We start from the raw sequence: 25,340 nt of genomic DNA on the forward strand, positions 1-25,340 counted from the left end.
CCATTGGTGTTCTCTTCAGGAAATTTCCCCCAGTGCTAATGAGTTTAAGGCTGTTCCCTGTCTTCTCTTCTATCTGACTCAGTTGCATCTGGTTTTATGTGGAGGTCCTTGATCCACTTGGACTTGAGTTTTGTACGTTGATAAAAATGGATCTATTTTCATTTTTCTACATATCTCTGCCAGTTAGACCAGCACTGTTTATTGAAGATGCTTTCTTTTTTTCTATTGTATATTTTGGCTTCTTTGTCAAAGATCAAATGTCCATAAGTGTGCAGGCTTTCTGGGTCTTCAATTCTATTCCATTGGTCAACATGTCTGTCTATGTACAAATACCATGCAGTTTTTATCACTATTGCTTTCTAGTATAGCTTGAGGTCAGGGATGGTAATTCCCCTAGAAGTTCTTTTATTGTTCAGAATTGTTTTTACTATCCTGGAGTTTTTGTTTTACCATATGAAATTGAGAATTGCTTTTTCCATGTATGTGAAGAACTGTGTTGGAATCATGATGGAGACTGCACTGAATTTGTAGATCGATTTTAGTAGGATGGCCATATTTCCTATGTTAATCCTACCAATCCATGAGCATGGAAGATATCTTCACCAACCTCACATTCGATAGAAGGTTAAAAACAAAACAAAACAAAACAAAACAAAAACAAAAAACAAATAACCCACTTAAAAATAGGATACAAAGCTAAACAGAGAATTCTCAACTGAGAAATCTTGAATGTCAGAGAAAGCAACTAAAGAAATGTTCAACATCCTTAGTCATCAGGGAAATGCAAATGAAAACGACCCTGAGATTCCACCTTACACCAATCAGAATGGCTAAGATTAAAAACTCAGATACAGAAGTGGAAGCTCACAGTCATCTATTGGGCAGAGCACAGGGTCCCCAGTGAAGGAGCTAGAGAAAGTACCCAAGGAGCTGAAGGGGTTTGCAGCCCTATAGGAGGAACAACAATATGAATTAACCAGTACCCCCAGAGCTCCCTGGTACTAAACCACCAACCAAAAAAACACATGGTGGGACTCATGGCTCTAGCTGCATATGCAGCAAAGGATGACCTAGTCAGTCATCAATGGGAGGAGACGCCCTTGGTCCTGTGAACATTATATGCCCCAGTATAGAGGACTTCCAGGGCCAGGAAGCAGGAGTGGGTGGGTAGGTGTGCAAGGGGAGGGAGGAAGGGATAGGGGGTTTGTGTAGAGGAAACGAGGAGAGGGCATAACATTTGAAATGGAAATAAAGAAAATATCTAATAAAAAAAAACCTCACAAGACAGCAGATGCTGTTGAGGATGTGGAGAAAGAACACTCCTCCATTGTTGGTGGGATTGCAAGCTGGTACAACCACTCTGGAAATCAGTCTGGTGCTTCCTCAGAAAATTAGAAATAGTTCTACCTGAAGACCCTACTATTCCACTACTGGGCATATACCCAAAAGATGCTCTAATATATAATAAGGACATGTACTCCACTATGTTCATAGCAGATTTATTTATACTAGTCAGAAGCTAGAAACAACCCATATGTCCCTCAACAGAAGAATAGATACAGAAAATGTGGTACACTTACACAATGCAATACTACTCGTGTACTAAAAAACAACAACTATACAAATTTAGCAGGCAAATGGATGGAAATAGAAAATATCAACCTGAGTGAGGTAACCAAGACCCAAAAGCACATACACCACATGCACACATGCATGTATCTTAGACCAAAAGCTCAAGATACAACTCACAGACCATGTGAAGCTTAACAAGAAGGAACGGCAAAATGTGGATGTTTCAATCCCACTTAGAAGGGGGACAAAATAATCATGGCAGGTAGATGAAGGGAGGGAACTGTGTGGAAGAGGGAAGGGGAAGGGATAAGGGGGTCAGGTTCATGTATGGGAAGAGACAGGAGAGAAGTCCAGAGGGCCAGAAGAATAAATATAAACAAGTAGCAGTGGGGAGTAGGGAATAGGGAATGGGGAACATTAGAAAGTCCCAGACACTAGGGATGTGAGAGGCTCCCAGGATCCAATGTAGATGACATTAGCTAAAATACCCAACAGAGGGGAGAAAGAACCTGAAGAAACTACCTCCAGTAGATAGGCATGGCCCCTAGTTGTGGGAACACTCACCCATCTCAAAATTTTTAACCTGTTCCTGTCTAGAGGAAACACAGGGACAAAACAAACAAACAAACAAAAACAAAAACAAAAAACAGAGCAGAGACTGGAGAAAAGGCCATCCAGAGACTACCCACCTTGGGATCCATCCCAGCTGCAGACACCAAGCCTGACACTATTGCTGATGCCAAGAAGTGCTTGCCAACGAAAGCCTGGTAGGGCTGTCCTCTTAGAGGTTCTATGAGCACCTGACTAAGGCAGATGCAGATACTCACAGCCAACCATTGGACTGAGCCCGGGGACCCCAATGGAAGAGTTAGGGAAGGACTGAATGACCCGAAGGTGACTGCAACCCCATAGGAAAAACAACAGTATCAACTAACCAGCCCCTCAGAGCTTCCAGGGACTAAACCACCAACCAAAGAGTATAAATGGGTAAGTCCATGGCTCCTGCTTCATATGTAGCAGAGGATTGCCTTGTCTGGTATCAGTGGTGGTGGTGGTGGGGGAAGGCGCTTGGTCCTGTGGAGGTTTGTTTCTCCAGGGAAGAGGGATGCTAAAGGGGTGAAGCAGGATTGGGTGGGTAGGTGAGGGAGGACCCTTTTAGATGCAAAGGGAAGTGGAGTGGCATGGTGGAGGGATGGTTCAGAGGGGAGACTGGGCAGGAGGACAATATATGATACGTAATTAGATAAAATAATCAATTAAAAATTAAATTAAAAAAACACTCACAAATGAAAACTTAGTTCTCTCCAATGGAGTCTTACTGAGTATACAAACTATTCTTATGGGAAGGCCCCATGCCCAGCATTGGATGGACAACACAATAAATAAATAAAAAACCTCTGGAGGTTCTTCATCTCATAACATTTTGTCAGTCCTTTGTGCATATTTATGGCTTCTAGTTTTGTGTTTTTATAGGATTCCTGTGTGTAAAAATGTATGTGTGTCTGCACATATATGTGTTTCTTGCATTTTTTGGCTCCTTTTTTTTAGTTTGTTTCATCCTATTCCAATTTATTTTATTATTTTTAGATGTTTGTTTGATTTCTAAAGCAAGAAGAAAGTGTGTGGATACATACAGGAATTTGTAGAAGGAAAACTATTATCAGAACATATTGTATGAAAAAAATCTATTTTAATAAGAGAAAAAAATTTAAATGCATTTTAATACATTCAAAAAGTATGAAAATGAGTATACGCTTATTTGGAGAAGTTTTCTGGAAAACAATAATAAATTTAGCTTCTCAGAGATTTTCATCATTTCAGGAACATTGTCAGCACGTATCTAGTAAAGTATATTACAAGCAAACATTAATCAGTATGTTTTAGAGAAAATTGCCATGGTAGGGGAAGATTTTTCTGAAAGCAGTGACAATTTGAGCAGCTGTGCTTTATCATCTGCAATGGACACAACCAGAAATAAATACTTGCTGCACTAGACTATCGGCCTGGGTGATTTTAGTTACAGCAATGTGGAAGTTGTTCTTTTCTATCCTTCCTTAGCATTGACATAAATATTATCACTGGAGGCAGTTGCTGAGGTAAGAAATTGACTTAGTTAATTTTGTGACAAAACAACATGACCCAGGCAAGTTATAAAATAAAGTATTTAATTTAGGATTCAGGTTCCAAAATTAAAAGGGTTAGGGTTAGAGTCCATCATCATCATAGTGGGTAGCATGGCATCAGGCATGGTGCTGGAGAAGTAGATTTGAGCTCACGTCTTCATCCACAAGCATGAGACAGCAAGAAGTAAGTGGGAATGGCTTGGGGTTTTGAAACCTCAAAGCCCACCTCCAGTGATGTACCTCCTCCAACAAAGCCAATTCCTACTATCCTTCCCAAATAGTTCTATCAGCTGGACTCAACTACCTGAGAACCATTCTCATTAACACTATCACAGCAATCAAATCTACTGCATGTCACCACTTAGTAGAAATGGATTTTCTACTACGTGTGGCCTCAGAATAGGCATGAAAACCCTGAACTTAGCATGCAAACATTTCCCCAAGCCATGATGGGTGCCCATATCCCAAGCTAGTTCTCATATTCAAGGCAAGCTTCCTAGTGTCTTCTGATTCAGTATCTAGAATGGATTTTCTTGTCTTTAATGTGATCTACCTCCCAAATACATTTGAAGTTTTAGCTTAGTAAGAATTACATACAGAGAAGAAGAAAACAAACAAACAAACAAACAAAATAAAAAGTCCAATGCTGACTTCTCTGTCTTCCTTGCATAGCCCTACAATTTTAGATGTATCTCTGCTAGAGAGTGTATATAGTGCTTGTCCTAGGCAGCATAATTAGACATGTGAAAGGGTTGAGTGCTGACTATTTTTCTGTCAGAAAATGTGATGTCAGTTACTAAGAAATAGCCTGTGAGAAATAGAGGTTATTATCATGGTGGCTTGAAGATAGAAAGCCTGGGAAGTTTTCCTGGCTGTTTTTTTGTCAATGTGACACCCTCTAGATATATCAGGAAAGAGGGGCTCTTAATTGAGTAAATGCCTCCAGTAGCTTGGCCTATAAACAACTCTGTGAGGCATTTTCTTTAATAATGATTGATGTGGCCTCCCAGCTGACAGGGGATAGTACCACCTCTGGACAGGTGGATTTAAGGTATACAAGAAACAAACTGAGAAAGCCAAGAGGAGCAAGTCAGTAAGCAGCATTCCCCCATGATTTCTGCTATAGTTCCTTCTTCCAACTCATGCCCTCACTTCCTCAGATGATGGACTCTGATGTGGACATGTAAGCCAAATAAACATTTTCTCTCCAGGTTGCTTTTGGGTCATGGTCTTTATCATAATAATAGACACTAGCGGGACGTGGTGGTCCACACTTTAATCCCAGCACTTGGGAGGCAGAGGCAGGTGAATTTCTGAGTTCGAGGCCAGCCTGGTCTACAAAGTGAGTTCCAGGACAGCCAGTGCTATACAGAGAAACCCTATCTCGAAAAAACCAAAACCAAAACAAAAACAAACAAACAAACAAAAAATAATAATAGACACTCTATCAAAGCCAGGAGTAGTGTGAGATAGCTGCTCATTACTGTCCATCATCATTGCCCCTCACCTGATATCCAGCTCATCTTTGTGTGTGTATGTTTTTTTTAAATAGAAGCTCTAGATGAACCCTGTGTAGAGAAGAGTATACCATCTTGAAAGAAAATGAACTGCTTAATACACTTGGCAATGAGAACATTTTATTAGTAGAAAAAGAAAATAGTCAATTTTAGAAAATGTTTTAGACATTAGGTGTCAGGAAAATTTTGTGTTCAAGCTCCCATGGGAAAACATTCCCAGGAAGGATAGAATTTTAAAGAGTTAGAGTGCAGAATTTACAAGGAGTGTTGCCATTGGTTACAAATTATAATCCCTTTTATATCTTTCAGAAATCTCTAGCAAAGAAAAAATTCCTATTAATATTTTTCATTTTTCCAATCTTATATTTTAAAAATGTATAGAGGCTATAGTTGAGAGAAGTAATTCCTTAATTGTTAAATTTTAAGGTAGATTAATTCAGTTGTTTTGAAAATTATTTTCCCTAAGCTGTCTAAATAATCATGTCTTTTCATCTTTACTTTTTTTGTTTTGTTTTGTTTTGGTTTGGTTTTGGTTTTTGGTTTTTCGAGACAGGGTTTCTCTGTGTATCCCTTGTTGTCCTGGAACTCACTGTGTAGACCAGGCTGGCCTCAAACTCAGAAATCTACCTGCCTCTGCCTCCCAAGAGCTGGGATTAAAGGCGTGCTCCACTACTGTCCGGCATCTTTTCGTATTTAAATGGAAGACCCTATTAAAGATGTGACAAATCATAAATTTTCTTTTGTGTGCATTTCATAAGGAGGCATGGAAGAGGGACAATCTTGACAACTTAATTCACTTTCCTGGTTGCTGTTTCAAACTCTTTTTAAAATAGATTTGTCTCCCTTTCCTATCTACAGTCTTTTTTCCTTGAGTAGAAGAGGAAGAATCTAAAATGCGTCTTTGTCACATAATTGTCAATTGAAAGTTATATTTATGATGAGTTTTAAATAAAGCTTAATTTAATATTATATCATAGGTTGGTTAACTTTCAGATGTTAAATGTAAAAATTTTATGACAATCAAATATGTTAGGGGAAAAATTATGAAATAAGGCAAGGCAATCTTTGTTGTATCTTGCAGTTTAAATGGTGAAACTACAAGGAATATGGCTAAAGCAATTAGTGAAATTTTATGGATACAGAAAATGTGGTCCATTTATACAATGGAGTACTACTTGTCACGGCACTCTGGTGGAGTCAGCTTGACAAAGCGAAAGCTGGGAAGCTGGTTCATGAAGCAAAGAGTTTCAAGGAAACTCCCTTCCCGGGGGCCTGGCATTTTCTCCCTAATCTATATAAACCATAAAATTAATTTTTCCATTTCTGCATTAGTCTAGTGTATAGATTCACGTGCACTCTATTAAGCATTACCTTATAGTAAATGCCTTTTAAGATTGTATTCTAACATAGCTAAAGCCTTTTCCCAGTGTTCTTAGACTCCAGATAGCAGCAAGGAGCTTAACCCATTCAGTAGCTAATTAAGCACTAGCCATTAATTTAGTGTCTGAAAATAGAGACTAAAATTCTCACTGAGATAGAAATTCGTATTATAGACTACATTCCATGCCAAGAGCAAATTTGTATACTATACTGAAAATGGATAGTCTTCAGATATAGATAAGAATTAACGAGGCCTAGAGAATTTTGGGGTCAGTGACACTACATCATTCTTGAGGCGTGTCAAGAGTTAACTACCCTGGGGCTATTAACTCCAAGTGTAAAACTCTTGCCTGGCAGAAAGTGCTAATCTCTAATGTAAACATTTATCTGGTCCCTACAAATTCCCTTTGTAGTAACTCCCCTTGCATCTGTGCTAATCTCTAGTGTTATACATTTATCTGGTTCCTTTTGAAGTCACTCCTTTTGCACCTGGAAAAATTCAATGTGCCTTGTTCTGCAATTTATTCTGTATTATAAAAGTCTGATGCTCGACTGGAAAATTACATTCAGATCCAACACCTTTCTTGTGTGTTTGACTGATTGTCATTTTCATCCTAATCTCTTGCCCATCTACTCTAGAGACTCTTTCCTATGCAGGCACAGGGGACCAGAGAGCCTGCGGCAACTACCCAGCTATGAAAAAACAATGAATTTATGAAATTCTTGGGCAAATGGATGTATCTGGAGGATATCATCCTGAGTGAGGTAACCCAATCACAAAAGAAGTCACTTGACATGCACTCACTGATAAGTGGATATTAGCCCAGAAACTTAGAATACCCAAGTACAATCTGCAAAACACAAGAAAATCAAGAAGAAGGAAGACAAACGTGTGGATACTTCATTCCTCCTTAGAATAGGGAACAAAATACCCATGGAAGGAGCTACAGAGACAAAGTTTGGAGCTAAGACAAAAGGATGGACCATCCAGAGATTGTCCCACCTGGGGATCCATCCCATAATCAGCCACCAAACCCAGACACTATTGCATATGCCAGCAAGATTTTGCTGAAAGAACCCTGATATAGCTGTCTCTTGTGAGGCTATGCCAGTGCCTGGCAAATACAGAAGTGGATGCTCACAGTCATCTGTTGGATGGAACACAGGTCCCCCAATGGAGGAGTTAGAGAAAGTACCTACGGAGCTGAAGGGGTCTGCAACCCTATAGGTGGAACAACAATATGAACTAACCAGTACCCCCCGAGCTTGTGTCTCTAACTGCATATGTAGCAGAAGATGACCTAGTCGGCCATCATTGGGAAGAGAGGCCCCTTGGTCTTGCAAACATTATATGCCTCAGTAAAGGGAAATGCCAGGGTCAAGAAGTGGGAGTGGGTGGGTAGGGGAGCAGGGCTGGTGGGAGGGTATAGGGGACTTTTGGGATAGCATTTGAAATGTAAATGAAGAAAATATCTAATAAAAATTTAAAAAAATAACCAAGTTTTGTTTTTAATAATAAGCATTACATTAGTGTTTAAACCCACTAAAGTGGTATACATTGTCCTGTTATATAAGAGAACTCTCTGGTAAAGTGTCATCAAGGATCCTAAGTATATCACATATGTCATAATACAGGGTTTATTTCTTAGCTTGGGGGTAAATGAGAAGCTTTGTATTTGGAGGGAAAATGTCACGTACAGTAGTGGTTGCCCAGATGCCCACCCACAGCTAACATTTGTGTGCCCCACGAAGTTATATTGTGACAAACTTACTGACTACCTCTGCAGTTATGAAGCAGAGAATTGTACATGGAATTGCTTTGTAAAGAGGAAATTATACAGAGTTTGGAGAGATGGCTCAGCTCTCAAAGAGGACCCGAGTTTAGTTCCCAGGAGCCTTGTTGAATAGTTCACAACTAATTGCAATTCCGGCTCCAAGGGACCCAGATATCTGCCTTCCATGGGCACCTACACTCACATGCACATACCCATATGAGAACACACACACACACACACACACACACACAAACACACAATTAAAATAATGTGTGTGTTCTCATTAATATTATGTTAATAATATATAATATAATATATATATATATAATATATTAATATAATGTTAATAAAGGAAATTGAATAATGCTAATTCTTTGTCTCCTTTTTCTTCTTTTGTACACTTTACATTGTCTTTGTTTGGAATTTGTTCTGATTGACCTTATTTGAGACCAAATCAGTCAAGAAAGTGTCTGGAAGAAATGGTTTGAATAAATATGGAAGTGCCTGTGGATACTTCTGACTGTGTTAAACACAGTAGTAATATTCATTAGTCAAAACACTATGTGTCATGAATCCTTCTTGTCAAATGTCATTTTATTGCCTAATAGCTTATAATTCTATGTGTTTGGTGAATACTAATTAAGCTTATCAAAGAACCACAAGGGTGGTCCTGAAATGTGATGGGAGTAAGAAACGCTGGCTATTGTATCCAAGTAGGAGATGAGACTTTCTTGATAACAAATGAAATTTGCTACACTTACAGAAAAGAAGCAAAAAGAATTGAATAAAAATCATTTTTGAAGATCACTTGAGAAGCTCTTTTCTAAATTTGTAAAAGGTCGACATAGTCATTAGCTACACAATCTATAGTTCAGTCTGATGGAGAAGATATGACATTTTCTTCAATTAGAGGAGAGTGGTACGTTCAGTATAGACCGGCTATAGACTCAATATGACATTTACAAAGCAAACTAGGGGATGTAGTTTGTTACTGGCTAAAGTGGTAGCCGGGGTAGACAGATCAATGTGTAAATGTGCTTTGTGGTGCTGACTGAAAAGCAAGTATGACCCTATAATAACATTCCAGCATGAGTCGTCTGTGTAGCTTTATAACTGATCTGATTGATAAAGTGAAAATACTTAGATAAAGATATATGAAAAAGCATACATCCAAGAAAGAAAATATATTAAACAAGTCATAATAAATGTAAGACAGGAGCAAGAATTAAAAAAAAAAAAAAAGAACTTCTGCTTTCTTTCTGGCCTCCCAACCTACCCCTAAAGCCTGGAATGAGAGAGGAGCATGGAACATTCAGAAAAAAAAAATAACCCTACAGACTGCACATAGAATTAGCCAGCTCTTATCAAGGTAAGGTGATTGTCTACCATATTTAGAGAACTAAATTATTTCCTAACTTTGTTTTTTACTTAAGAAACAGTTATTTTAGGCAAGAAAGAGATGGAAAAGATGCAAGTTCAATGGAACATTGTTATATGTGTGTATACAATCTGCTGTCCAATGGCACGTATCACAGTGGCTCCATATAATGCTATTGGAGAGAGTGTTCTTCTTTCCTGGTGACATCATGGCCATTTTAATGCCACACAGTACAATGCTTTGCTCTCATACAGGTGGAAAAGTGTATTGATATAGTTATGTACAACACAGAACACTTGATAATGATGACATTACTAAATGGTGTATTTTATTATACTATATTTCTTTTGTTACACTAGATAATATTTCTTATTAAAAAAGAAAAGTTCACTGTCTTTACCACATGCCAGTTATGGATTTCTAGACAAAGGCAATTCGGGAATTCCGGAAGGGCCTGCTTGTGTGTGTGTGTGTGTGTGTGTGTGTGTGTGTGTGTGTGTGTGTTAAGAGAGATGCAGTTCAATACAACTTGAGCCAACTCATTTATCAGGAAGTTTATCTGAAACTTCTTAATTATGTTAAGTTTTTAAAAAATAGGGAATATGTTGTCTAAAGATTGAATGAAACCAAAAAGTAAAATCTGTATTGTTTAAAATATAAATATCATTTTGTTTTATATTTGAGAAACAAATAAAACTGTAGTGTCAAAACACAATTAATGTTTTGTTAATTAATCAGCTTGTTATCAATACTGTGATGCTTGCAGAGAGCTAAGCAAAAATGAAAAGAGTAAATAAGTATTATGTAACACATAAAGCAGAAAGTGAATTCTAGCTCTCTAGCAGCTGATCAATATGAAAGAGACAACTAGATAAATAACTATGCCATTCCTCAAGGAGCCACAAAATAATGCTACAAAAAGAAAACAGGAACATAAAGTGATCTAAGTACAGGTTCTGAGGTAATTCTGTAATTTAATGCAGCTTCTATCTTATTCATGATCTTAAAACTAGAAGATCTTAAAGTACATCTTATCTTGAGGGTAGGGGAAACTATACTAAAATTAAAGCATAATGCCCAATATTGGGTAGAAATCACAAATGGTTGGTGCCACATATGTAGAATTCAGAGAGAATAAAAATAGGTCACCAGGACTCTCTTATGACCCATAAATTGTATTAATCTGTAGCTTCTTAATAATATAGCTATATATTATATGTTGTATTGTATATATTATCATATTATTATAGCTATATGTTCTGTCATCAAATGTGATTTAAAGTATGATGTAGAAATTTATGTTTTGGCAATATAGTTGACATCAATAACCAAACTGATATCTTCAAACTCAGTTTATAAAACTGTATTAGTTTATTTTCTCATTGCTAAGATAAAACATCTGATAAAAGTAACAAAGGATCAGTAACCTATTTTGGCTAAAGAGGACTAGTCTGTAATAGCAGGGAGGTATGAGCATGAGATCTTGAGAAGCTGAGCTCTGTAGGAGACAGAGCCATGGATGCTCATGAGCATCTACTCCTTCCATATATCTACCCTGAATAACTTCCTGGTGAATACACATATCTGAAACATTCCAGGCATTTCAAACACATCTCAGACCAAATCATTCAACATTGACAATTAAATTCTGTCTGTGTGTGTTTCTGTTTGGGGTTCCAGTCTACATTTTTATATGTTTAACCCAGTAGAGCCTCAAGTGTATATGGGCACATACAGTATTGCAAATGTAAGCATATTTTCATAGCTCTTTTTTCCCATCAAACATTAAATAGCAGGTATTTAAAAGCTAGCGGAAGAGGGGGAGGAAGGATTGTAGGTGACAGAAGGGTCAAGGACACCACAAGAGCATGGCTCACAAAAAATCAACTAACTAGGGCTCATAGAAACTGAATTCACAATCAAGGACGCAGCATAGGTCTGACCCAGGTCCTCTCCATTTATGTTATGGTTGTGAAGCTTTGTGTTCTCGTGGGACTCCTAACAGTGGGAGAAGGGTGTTGTCCCTGACTCTTTTGCCTGCCTTTGGGATATCTTTCCTCCTAATGGAGTACCCTATCCAGCTTTGATATGAGGATATATATCTAGTCATATTGTCACTTTTTATTCCATGTTTGGTTGATAACCTTGAGAGACCTGCTCTTTTCTGAAGGGAGACAGAGGAGGAGTGGATCTGGGGGAGTGAGGAGGTAAAGAAAGACTGAGAATAGAGGAGGGAGAAAAAATTGTGATCAGGGTTTAATATATGAGAGAAGAATAAATAAAAAAATAAATAAGCCAGGCAGTGGTGGCTCACACCTTTAATCCCAGTACTTGGGAGGCAGAGGCAAGCAGATTTCTGAGTTTGAGGTCAGCCTGGTCTACAAAGTGAGTTCCAGGACATCCAGGGCTACACAGAGAAACCCTGTCTCGAAAAACCAAATAAATAAATAAATAAATAAATAAATAAAGTAAAATAAAATTCTAAAAAGAAATAAACAAGGAGAACTCAGACACTAAAAGATAAACATTAATTACAAAAGAGGTTTTATAGAGCTTAAGCTATAAAATATATTGTTTATGTTTAACTACTGGTTATAAAGCTGAAATGATCTTTATTTTTAATTAATACTTTTTACATTTTTGAAATTAAAATATAGTTATATCATTTTCCTCTTTTTCTCCCTCTAACCTCTCCCATGAACCCCAAATTGTATGAAAGTCTTTATCCATAAATGTTTAAAAGATGAAAACATGTAACTAAAGAACATTGGAATAATGGAAGAACTGAAACATACATCAGAAGACTTGATGTTTTAGATCTAAAACATGACCCAAGTATGGTGCTCTATCCCTCTAGCCCTAGCGGTAGGAGAGCCAAAATGGAAGGGTCAGGAATGCAAGGACAAACAATTGAAAAGTAGGTCCTCATAAAACTAAAACACTTCTCTTAGGGTTTTGCTGCTATGAACAGACACTACAACCAAGGAAAGTCTTATAAAGGACAACATTTAATTGGGGCTGGCCTACAGGTTCAGAGGTTCAGTCCATTATCATCAAGGCAGAAGCATGGCAGCATCTAGGCAGACTTGGGGCTGGAGGAGCTGTGAGTTCCACTTCTTGTTCCAAAGGCAGCTAGGAGAAGACTTGCTTCCAGCTTCCAAGCAACTAGAAATAGGGTCTTAAAGGCCATGCCCACAATGACACACCTACTCCAATAAGGTCATACATCCTAATAGTGCCACTCCCTGTGCCAAGTGTATATGAACCATCAGAACACTTCTGTTAAAAAACAATCAATCAGTAAGTAGGAAGTCCTCCTCCACAGAAGAGGAAGTCAGGATAAAAGAGAATCCTTGCCAGCTATACATCTTAAAGACAGTTAATATACAGAATACATAAAGAACCCTCCAAAAAAAATCCCACCAAGAACAAAATCAAAGATTCTTCAAGAAATGGACTACAGAGGAGAGCAGAATTCTCAAAAGACAAATAAAAGTGGTTAAGAAATTTCTCAAAAAATGTTAATAGTTTCATTCCTCTTTGCAATTAGGGAAATGCAAACCAAAATAACTTTTAAACTTCAGTGTGCCTAGGTCACAGTAGTTAACAACAGAATAAAAAGACAACAAATACTGGAAGAGGTGCTGAGAAAGAGAACTCTCACTCACTGTTGGTGGGACTGCAAATGAGAGCAGCTACTTTATTATACAAGCATAGTTCCCAGTTCCATAACAAATATCTACCCTTATATCCAAAGATGGGTAGCTCTCACTCATCAAAGAAACTTCTCTTGGATAGACAGAAAACATTCAGATGGGTACCAAACTGGTCAAAATATAGAGAATAAGTAAACAGGGCATACCTAGTCCCAATTTTTACATTTAAAACATTATTCCTACATCTAAGGCTCAGGGAATATTATAGAAGTAAAAGCAGAAAGATTATAAAATAAGGGGACCAGAGACTGCATCTCCTAAAAATGATAGAGAAACTTTATTCAAAATATCTCAAAAATATGGCTGCCTAAACAAAACTTGAAATAAGTACAACACCAATAGATATGCATAATGAAAGTATGATTCCCCTAATTAGTTATCCAATGCCACATGGTCATCCCTGAAATCATATATATATACAAACAATACTAAATGTATCACCACACACAAAGGCTAGTCTTCAATAACAACAACAACAACAAAAATAGAAAACTCACATACACTTGAAAGTTGAACAAGTCTCTACTCAATGATAAGTTGGTCAGGGAAGGAAGAAAGGAAGAAAGGAAGAAAGAAAGAAAGAAAGAAAGAAAGAAAGAAAGAAAGAGAGAGAAAGAAAAAAGAAAGAAAGAGAGAGAGGAAGGAAGGAAGGAGTGAGAGAGAGAGAGAAAGAAAGAAAGAAGGAAAGAAAGAAAGAAAGAAAGAAAGAAAGAAAGAAAGAAAGAAAGAAAGAAGGAAGGAAGGAAATTAAAGACATTACAATTCAATGAAAATTAAGGCACAACATACACAAACTTATGGACACAATAAAGGGAGTGCTAAGAGTACCTCCATAAAGAAACTAGAGAGATCATATACTAACAGCTTAAGAGCACATCTGATAACTCTAGAACAAAAAAGAGAAAATACACCCAGGAGGACTAGACTACAGGAAATAATCAGACTCAGGACTGAAATCAACCAAGAACAAAGAGAACTATACGAAGAATAAACAAAACCAAGAGTTGGTTCTTTGAGAAAATCAATAAGATAGACAAATCCTTTGCCAAACTGAAGGCCACAGAAACAGTATCCAGATTAACAAAATCAGGTATAAAATGGGAGATATAACAACAGAAACCAAGGAAATTAAAATCATTAGATCCTATTACAAAAGTCTATATTCAACAAAACTGGAAAATCTAGAAAAAATGGGTGATTTTCTAGACAGATACCAGGTACCAAGTTAAATCAGGATCAGATAAACCATCTATACAGTCCCATAACTTCTAACGAAATAGAAGCAGTCATTAGAAAAAGAAGGAACACTACTTAATTCTTTCTATGAAGCCACAGCTACCCTGATACCTAAACCACACAAAGACCCAACAAAGAAGTACTTCAGACCAATTTCCCTTATGAATATCGATGCAAAGATACTCTATAAAGTTCTGGCAAACCGAATCCGAGAACACATCAAAATGATCATTTACCATGATCAAGTAGGCCTCATCCCAGGAACACAGGGATAATTCAATAAACAGAAATCCATCAGTGTAATTCACTATATAAACAAACTCAAAGAAAAAACTACATGGTCATCTCATTAGATACTGAAGCAATGTAATTTTTAAAAAATAAAAATTAAAAAACCACAAATATAAATTAAAAAGAAAAGTAATCTAAGGCAAGACTGGGCTATGTGGTAAACTGTCTTCAAAGACAATCACAGATTTAATTAATTGAAGAACACTAATAAAATATATCTCAATATCTTTATCAGATAGATAGATAGATAGATAGATAGATAGATAGATAGATAGATAGATAGATAGATAGATAGATAAGACAAATGTTTCTTAAAATGTTTTACAGTTTATAGTGATTTTTTTAAATGCACAGGGAATTGTCTTTGCATACACATTACAGCAATAAAATACATTAACAAGTAAGAGTGATCAAGTGCTTGGAAATATGGAGGAAAGCTACTTTAAAAGAAATGGGGTGAGCCGAGCAGTGGTGGTGCATGCCTGTAATCCCAGCACTTGGGAGGCAGAGGCAGGTAGATTTCTGAGCTCGAGGCCAACCTGGTCAACAGAGTGAGTTCCAGGACAGTCAGGACTACACAGAGAAATCCTGTCTCAAAAAACAAAAAGAAGAAGAAAGAAAGAAAAAGAGAGGAAGAGAGGAAGAAAGAAAGAGAGAAAGGAAGGAAGGAAGGAATAGAGAGAGAGAGAGAGAGAGAGAGAGAGAGAGAGAGAGAAAGAAATGGGGTGGAAAAACAGGGAAACCTGCTGTGGAATGAACTGGAAGTGATAGAGGTGAATTTCTGAAAATACCAAAAGACCCAAAGAAAAGAAGAGACAAGAAGCGGTTTGCTTGTTTATAATCAACTCCAAATTCTATCAGAGCAAATGAGTTATAGTTAAATGTTCCAGTCTGATCAAAATCGTAAGTCCTATGCCACTGCAAGGTTGGAATCCAAGTCCTGTTGTACCAGAGGAGTCTAGACCACAGACAGAAAGAATACCTTGGCTGTGACTCTAAGCTCCAGTCTACTAGTGAGGATGTTGACCCTTCAACACATGACACCTGAGATGATATGAAAGGGAGAAACCAAAGATATCCTTCCATAGACAGCCTTTGTATATCTACTCAATGTTACCAGTGGAAGAGGTACAAGTTCTTTACTTTTGTGCTTTAAAAATCCAATAGTGAAGAGTCAGGGTTTTATTATAGTTTGATGCTCTGCACGGCTTGCCACATATTTGCACTGGTGCAGATTGCACCTTGTGTACCATTATTTCTGTCTCCTCTTCTTCTCTAATAATGTTGTGGCCAAAGGAATTCTATATTAAAAATTAGGAAAGATTGAGAAGCAGTCCACCAAACCATAGAATAAGAGCTGAAGGATAGCATTAAACCCTGAGTATGTTCCCTAGCACAGGTAAGAGGGGAAGGAGAGAAATGGCAGCAGACCACAGGAGAGCTTGGTGCTTCTGATGAATCTCTACTGTCAAGTTCCTCTCCACAGGTGTTTATTCCCTTCTGTGGTTTCCCAATCTCTCCTACATCCTTATTTTTTTGTGTGTGTGTTTTCCATTCTCTTCTTCTTTAAGGCTTTTCTATTTCCTCTAAATGAGCACAAATCACATTTGACACACAAAAAGATTTTGTATTAAATTTATTTATTCCTTTTACAACCCAATATCAGCCCTTCCTCTCCTCCCAGTACTCCCCCACAAAAGTCCCTCCCCCCCGCCCGCCCCATTCTCTTTTGAGAAGTGGAAGCTACCCTCTGGCTGTCAACCCCCCACACACTCCCCCCCCATCCCCCCACACACAAACACACATCAAGTCACTGCAGGACTAGGTACATCCTCTCCCACTGACACCAAACAAGGTTGTCCATTTAGGGGCACCGTATCTACAGGCAGGTAGGCAGGCAGGCAGGCAACAGGCTCAGGGACAGCCCCTGCTCCAGTTATTTGGAGGACCCACAAATTGAGACCTGTCCCAATAGCAGGAACCAATATCCCCAACACTACTAATGATACTCTGCTATGCTTTCAGACAGGAACCTAGCATAACTGTTCTGAGAGGCTCCACTCAACAGCCAATGAAAAGAGATGCAGAGACTCACATCCAAACATTAGATGGAACTCAAAGAATCTTATTGAAGAGTTGAGGGGAGGACTGGTGGCCCAAAGAAGATAGGGACTCCACAGGAAGACCAACAGAGTCAACTAACCTGGACCCTCAGGAGCTACAAGAGACTGAATCTTCAACCAAAGAGTGAGTACAGGCTGGAACCCTGGCATATATGTAGCATGTGAGCAATTTGGTCTTCATACAAGACACTCACAAGTTTTAAATTGTTCAGTGGTAAATTTATTGTGTTACTCAATTTTTTATTTTCAAATTTCTAGTAAAGAAACATCAGTTGATTTTTATGACCTTCTTAAGAGGAATTTAACTGTGAACAATATTAGACCATAATATTACAACTTAAAATCATATATAGCCAGTCATTTAGCAACTTGCTTTTCTCTACTTTTGCTCCTCAAATCAATATGAAATATTTTATTTCAGATGTTTCAGAAACAGCTAACTGTGAGACCACATAAAATCTCAAGCCACATGCCACTTCTATCCTCATTTGGGGACAGTTTGAGGATCCTTTTTCTAGGCAATGAACTGAGAGTTAAGAAGAAGGGATGATGAAGTTCGAATGAGAATAAGGTGGGCAGGATTAAGTTGATATCAAATAGAGGCAGGATCAGGATTGTAGAGCTAGCTGGAGACTACGAAAGACACAGTTGAGAAAACATGTGGGCTTATGCAGAGAACAGATAAGGCTAATCACTAAATGACAAAATTTAACCTCCTCTCAAGAGGGAATTTACTACCCAAGAAAGACTGTAGATATTTCAGAGAAAAGAAAACAATTTTGATAAGACAGTTTTCTCCATGTGGAATTTGCAGAAACAAATACAAAAGTGTGTGTGTGTGTTTATGTGTGTGTGTGTCTGTGTGTGTGTGTCTGTGTGTGTGTTTGTGTGTCTGTGTGTGTGTGTCCTTGTGTGTCTGTGTGTGTGTCTGTATGTGTGTGTGTGTGTGTGTGTGTGTGTCTGTGTGTCTGTGTGTGCGTGGAGTGTGGAGCAGCTTGTTCTCTTCTACCATGTGAGTTCTAGGGATCAAACTCAGGTCGTCCGGCTTGGCAGCAAGTGCCCTTCTCTGCTGAGTCATTTGGCTAGCCTGATAATTTAGAAACTGATTTCAATAGATGACAAAATGACTGTGAACTGGTGAAAATGTATTTGCGGAGGTCTCAAGAAAGGTAGTAGAGCTGGAAGGAACGTTACCATATAAATAACCATGCATACATATATTTAATTAGACTGTCTTCCTCCACAACTCAGCATTAATTTTCTTCTCAGTCCTCAATGTATTGCTGTTATCTTTTGGAGACAATCTATAAGCAAGCTACATAGTATGTTGTATGAGCCAATTGAAGGTTATTTAAAAAAAAAAACATAGATGAGGAGGTCACTTGGGAAAGGATAGACAATTGATTTGCCAGAAGCTTATTTAAACAATAACTTAAATACATTTTAGAACATAATTCTTGTTGTTAAAAGTCAGGTTGCCCTGAGAAGATAAGTGCATAATTATTCCTACACTGAATATTCATTGCATGTGTTCAAATCCAGGTCATTCTGTGAATTAGCTCAATGACGTTTAGGAGAATGATAAAATGTCTCTGTGCTTGCCAATTCTAGATGAATAGTGCTTGAATTAGAGCTCATTTTTAGATTAAAATAAAGTTATCTATAAAAATATATAACAACTTTAACAGAGCATTCTACAGTTACTACTGCTTATAATAATATTATTATGTTATAAATACTGGATAGAATTTTTATAGCATGCATCTTAGTTATGAGATAGACTTTACCCCTCTTTGTCTTATGCACTGTTTTCATTTATTGAGGGCTGAAAGAATTCTCTGCAAAGAAAATTGCTTAAGCTTCCTTGGGAATTTGAGAGCAATGACCAAAGTAATTTTATTGGGACAAATCTTACAAAATGTCAGGCAGATTTAGGATAAGATATTCCTTAGTTTAAAAACCCAGATTTGGATTCAAGATATAGTTCAGAGGAACAGTGTTTTTCTTAAATGGGAGAGCTCAGTTCAAAGCCCAGCACTACAAATAAATAATGAACAACAACAATAAAAAATCCTCTAGAGCAATACGTTATGGCTGCAATTCCATGTTTAACCTATATGGATTGTATGTCACCAGTCTATTTCAACAAAGTAATGTTCAGAAATGTTAATACCCATTTACTTTAAACATTTATTTAAGTCTCTCACATTCAGTTTTCTGTTGTCACAGAGCATTTCTTCAATATGACTGAAAACAAGCTTGCATAGCACACTGATTATTTTGAGCTGTCACTTGACACAAACTAGAATCACTTGAGAGTGAAAAGCTGTTTGATCCCTGGAGCCCACATACATGGTAGGAGGGCAATTCAGACTAGGTTTCAGACTTGCCTGCAGGGAATTACCTTGACTGTGAATTGACTCAGTCACTGAAGACAACACCATCCCGTGGAAGTGAGTCCATGTTTGAGGACAAACAAGCAAACAAGAATCCATGAATTTATTCTCTGTCGACTCTTGCCTGTGGATATGATGCATCAAGTTTGAGCCTTGACTTTCCATAATAATGTGTTGTAACCTTGATCTGTAAATGGAATAAATCCTTTCTCCTCTAAATTGATTTTGTTTAGAAATAGTTTAAAAATCATTATAACAGTTTTTAAAAATCAGGACATGCAGTGTGAATAAAATTTTGAATAACATATTAAATAGAATAGAAGTTTCTATTTCTGTCTTTCAAGAGAAGCTCAAGAAACAATAAGAATTAGTGTGGCTATTTGGTAGGACATTAAGATTACAAGATCTTTCCTACAATTGAGTTATCCTTTCCTTTTATGTTATTTCTGTCCTCAACATGAACTCTGAAGTCATTGTGCAAACTCTCATCATAATATCCAAGAATATAAAAGATAAAGCCAAAGAGATACATTTGCATCCCTGGAAGAGCTTTCTGCAATACCACCACCTTATTCCTGTTTATACTGAACAAGCTTCCTCCTTGCCACGTAAGCTAGGAAACATACTTTTCCTGAGACTACTTGTGATCCTAACAAGGGAATTGCTATATAAGGGATATGGCAATAAATGTCCATTTCCCATGCAACTAGATTCTATCAAAAAATGTTTGTTCCTGTGAGTGACATCTGTTGCATAAGGAGTTAAAAGGCAAACTAAACATGCTTATTAGTACTTAGAGTTAGTACAATGGCCATGAGAGTGGTTGAACTACATAAATCTAAACATTTTACATGTAAACCATACAATATGGGTGCATTACTTTTTGCAGATGACCATAAGTGAATTTAAAATAATCAAAATTGAAATCAAGACAGCAATTGAAGCAAGGTACTAATGATACAAAAAGACTCAAAAGAAGAATTTAAGGTAGTTAAAGTAGGGAAAAATAGTTTCCCTGGAGGAAGTCTCTCTTCTGGGAAATGTGAGTTAGGGAATTATTTTTCTATAAATCTTACCTTTTAGGTACTGACTTTTGGCTCTTTTGTACTATACTTTGTTGGTTCCTTAATTCAGTTGGTACTATTTTGTTAGTTCTTTTTGTTTTAAATATGTTTAGCAATTACATTCTTAACTTAATTTTTAAAATCTGCATAGTTTGCCAAGATTGTTAGCTCAAATCCCATGAATTCTTCAGCTTAAATATTCAGTTGAGATACTCACTGTGGGAGATGGCTTATATGTAAAGGCACTTGGTGTGTGAGCATGAGGAGTTGAGTTCATATCCACTTGAGTAGTGTAAAAGCCAGTCAGGTCACAGGTACCTGTAACCCCAGCACTTGTGGAAAGCAGTCAGGAAGGTCACTGGGGCTTGCTGGCCAGCCAACCTGCTTCAAAACAAAACAAATCAAAGGAAAGCAAAGCAAAATAAAACAAAAAAGACCCAAGTTCTAGTGAGAGATTCTGTCACAGAAAAAGATACCCAAACCTCATTGTCTCCTCTGGATTATGAACAGGAGTACATATACCTGCATACACATGCACACATCACACACTCAGACACAGGAAAACAAGAGAGTATTAAAATTAATAAGATGTTATATTACATCAAATTATTAGGTATCCGTTACTGTCCTTTGGTTTAATGAAGAGATGCCTTTCTCCACCATCTCTTCCTCTTTCTTTATTTCCACTTCCTCTTCCTCTTTCTGTCCTCTTCCTTCTTTTGCTCCTTCCTATCTTTTCTTTTGTACTGTAATGTAGGCTGGTGTAAACTTTCCTAATGAACACATTGCTCTTTCATCTTTAACAGGAGCAGAGGATGTAGTTTTTAGAAAAGCTGACAGACACAGCCCTACTGATTTCATTAAGTTTGTGGTGATTCATTGAATAATCAAGATGCCCTGAAAGGAAACAGGCCAGGAAGTAGGTGTTAACTGTGCAAAAATATGAGGCTAGTCTTTAAGGGATTTAACAGAATAGAATATTCTCTAAAGCAGTATGTGTTTTCTATGAAGCAGAATGTAGAACTAGAGGCAGTCTACTGTCATTTCTCTGCTGGGATTCTATTTTGACAGCCTTAACTAATACCCTTTGTAATTTCCTGTATATGCTGAACACTCAATGGTGACTCCAATATAAAATGAAAAGCATTCTTTTTACATCAGTGTTCACACCACTACCACAAACATTCCTTATGTATGTTGCAGAAAGCAACAATAAAAACAAAGTTCAGGAGACAAAAAAAAAAAAAATACCTTTGCTGAGAGTTTCCCCCAGTCAGGACTCATCCTTTATTCTTGATAGAGGAAAGTGGAATGTCATCTCTCACAAACAGTGACTCAGAGAAAATTCTCTCTGGCAGGTCTTAGAGGGCACTAGGAATAAAGCTATCCATTTAAAAATGTATTTCTTAGTGTGAATTTCCCTGAAATTGGGGTAAGGCTGACCTCTGTTAGTATATCTAAATATTTATTTTATAAATTCCAACTGGTTGGTCCCCTCCCAGGACAAGAGCTTACCATCATTTTCATTATTTCTAACGGTTATTACCGTCCCTTGGCCTTTGCCAAGACAGATGAGGTCAGTTTCTAGTTAACATCATGAGTGCTAATCCCATGAAAAAGATCTGTGCAAAAATGTTCCTCATCATCACCTTAAGTAGATGGAAGAGTCTCCTTTTGTCTTTTTATACAGCTAAGGGGAACAGAATTGGGAGCATAAGGATGCCAGACAGAGGACAGCTTTGAGATCTCCTAAAGTACATCTATTTAGTCTTTTCAGAAAATTATCCTATTCACCTACAATCTCATTCCTTGAATTAGACTTATGTGTCTTCACATGATATTCTTTTAAAGATACCAGTCATTCGGTTGTAGGTAATCCAGTTTAGTAAAACTAAATTTTAAATAATGATAGATGTGATCATCTCTGTGTCTTAGGGTTTCTATTGCTGCAATGATGAAACACCATGACCATAAAACAAGTTGGGAAGGAAGGAAAGGGTCTATTTGCCTTACACTGCTCATCCTGCTTTATACACACACACACACACACACACACACACACACACACACACACACACACACACACACCAGGATGACTAGTGCAAGAATAACACCACCCACAATGTGCAGGGTTCTCCCATATCAATAAGTAATCAAGAAAATATCCTACAGATAGATTTTATGGAGTAATTAAGAAAATATCCTACAGATAGATTTTATGGAGGCATGTTTTTCAATTGTTCTGTCCTTTCTGATACCTCTGGTTAGTGTCAACTTGATACAAAACTAGCCAATACATTGTGATTTCTGAGCTTCCAGTATACTTTGGAGGATGTGACTAAACCCACTACAAGGTCTTGGCATGTTCTTGCTAGATCTGTTCAGCTTGAAATCTGGTCATCACTCCCATTGGTCTTCAATTAGTTTCCTCACAGAAGCAACCATTCTGGTAAGTGTTTCAGATTGGTTTAGCTCATCTTTGCATCGCTCTTTATTGGACTTTTCTACTTTGTATTCTTATTAGCTACAAATAAGAAATTCCATGAGCACAGAGAACATAGCCTGATAGCCAGTGTTCTCTGTTCACTAAGAGCAGTGCCGTCTGAGATGTTGTTGTGAGGATTTGATAATATAGACAGAAATCAAGATACATTTCATACAAAAAAAAAAAAAACCCTACCGAACAGAAGACTCTCCACGTTCCTACCTTTCTACACAAGATCCCATTCTTAGCAGAACATTCTTGTACTTAACAGCCCTAAGAGGAAGAGATAACTTGAGTAAATTAGGGAAGAAATTCTGGAATGGTAATTGCTGTCACTTTAAAGTGAAATATAAAGAAATTTACAGATGTCCTTCTTTCCAAACTTACCTTGGCACTTGTTTTCCAGTTATTTTAGCAAACTGAATTTTTCTGCCAGGTTACAACCCGGAAATAGGTGGGTACCCAAGACTAGCTAGCCAGTGTACATATAATGCAAAGATTAAATACATTGATAAATATCACGTGTTACAAGTATCCAGTCTTAAATTTTAAGCAATATTAACCAAGTGTGTAAATACTGTGAAGAGAGGGTGTGGCAGCAGTCCCAAGATGGCGCCCAGGACTGCAGCCAAGTCTTATGACTTGCACCTGACTTCCTCATACACCTGAAAATAAGCCACATCTATCATGAGAACTGTGCAGGTGCACCATGATGCAAGATCGGACCATATGACGAGTGATGATTCTGGCCAATGGACTGTTGTTATGTGGATTGGGCTAATGGGGCATGGTTGAGAGGATATATAAGGGATTGCAATTGGGGGCTGGTTGTTGTTTTTTCCTGGAGAGATTGATTTCTGGAGAGAGATTCATGCATGATATTGAAAGGTTCCTGAATAAACTGCTTTGAAAAGAATGTAGTGTTGTCACTCTTTTCTGCTGGTCGGAATAGGAGGTGACAAAATACCAGGCAATAAGTGTATACAATACTTCACATTATAATATTCATTTTAATAATTCATAACATACTAAATATCCTGGTACCAATTACTTTCAGTGCTTCCTGGCTATCACAGAATTTCCTTACATTTTTTTCTATTTGCAGTACATAATTTGAAGAATTACAGACCTTAGCTTTAGTTGTAAGTATTGTGGTTAGGCAGGAGAAAAGTCATGTAACTATTACAAGAGAAAAATCATGAAAATCTCTGCTTTGGAAACCAACTTAATTATTTTTACAGATATCTAGTGAAAGAAAATGTAATTCCGCCTTTAAAGGCAGTCTTATCTTAGACATTTCATAGAATTGAAGCCTTGGTTTTCTCATGTGTATCTTAAGCAAAAAAAAAGTTTGTGAGTTGACTTCTGCTGTATGAAGTTTGTAAAAAAGTTACTTAAAGGTTTTGTGAAAATTACACTGAAATATAATCAGAGTTTTCTGTTTACAAGAGCCTGATATTTTGTGCTTTTCTTCAGAGTGCTGAAAGACATGGTAACATTCATTTCTGTTTCTTTATTAATACAATCCTCCCCTACCAGAGCTGTTTACAGAAAATAACATATTTCTCAGATTATATGTAGCTGGAGGTAACAAGTCAGCTAACATCTGATCTATGAGATATGTAGGAAGTTGTGTGGGTAATTCTGGAAACATCTCTTAAAGGACTGCTAGTGTTCATCATTCCCCACCCACCCTCTTCCCTTCTTTGGTTTTACTGCTGGAGAGGAAGCGGTGATGAACTACAGCAGGCAGATGGCACAGTCAGGTGACCTTGAACAGCAGGCATATAGCCAGTTGGATGACCTTGAAGCAGAAAACATACATTTTGCTGTTGAGCAATAAAATGGAAAAGCTCAGGACTCTGGCTTTTGCTATACACTGCCTCTCTGAGCTGATTAGATCCAGGCTTGTTTTACAAGAGACAACTATTTAAACAATAATTTTACAATATATCAGTATATGCTTGTGGCTGAACATATTGATAATTATTAAACATTATCTCTAACATTAAAATAGCTATTACTAAGACAAAAGTTTTGGTTTATTTCATTAGATCTTCAGAATGTTCTGTGAGAAATGCATAAAAATGTTTTATTCCTCTATAAATATGAAGTTCTATATGAATTATTTATTTCTAACCTGTTACTTCAATTCCCATGTATTTGATTGATATATAATATATACATCCTCACTATATCTATTTTAATGAAAGAATCTGATAATACAGAGAATATTAAAAATATCTCTTCTTGTGATGTTAGCAAGAGGGAATAATTTCCATCT

General features: G+C 37.3%; 1 long non-coding RNA gene across 1 annotated transcript in view; it reads right to left on the minus strand.

Annotated features, from left to right (window-relative positions):
• Gm32623 overlaps positions 1-20,942 on the minus strand; it is a 36,362-nt gene extending 15,420 nt beyond the window's left edge. Inside the window, exons 1-2 of the long non-coding RNA XR_379052.3 lie at positions 20,789-20,942; positions 19,516-19,631 (exon numbers count right to left, since the gene is read on the minus strand). This is a non-coding gene — a long non-coding RNA (predicted gene, 32623). The remainder of the gene's footprint in view (positions 1-19,515; positions 19,632-20,788) is intronic.
• Between the last annotated feature and the right edge of the window lie 4,398 nt (positions 20,943-25,340).

The sequence above is a fragment of the Mus musculus genome, chromosome 8, assembly GCF_000001635.26.
Source record: "Mus musculus strain C57BL/6J chromosome 8, GRCm38.p6 C57BL/6J".
Classification (NCBI taxonomy): Eukaryota; Metazoa; Chordata; class Mammalia; order Rodentia; family Muridae; genus Mus; species Mus musculus.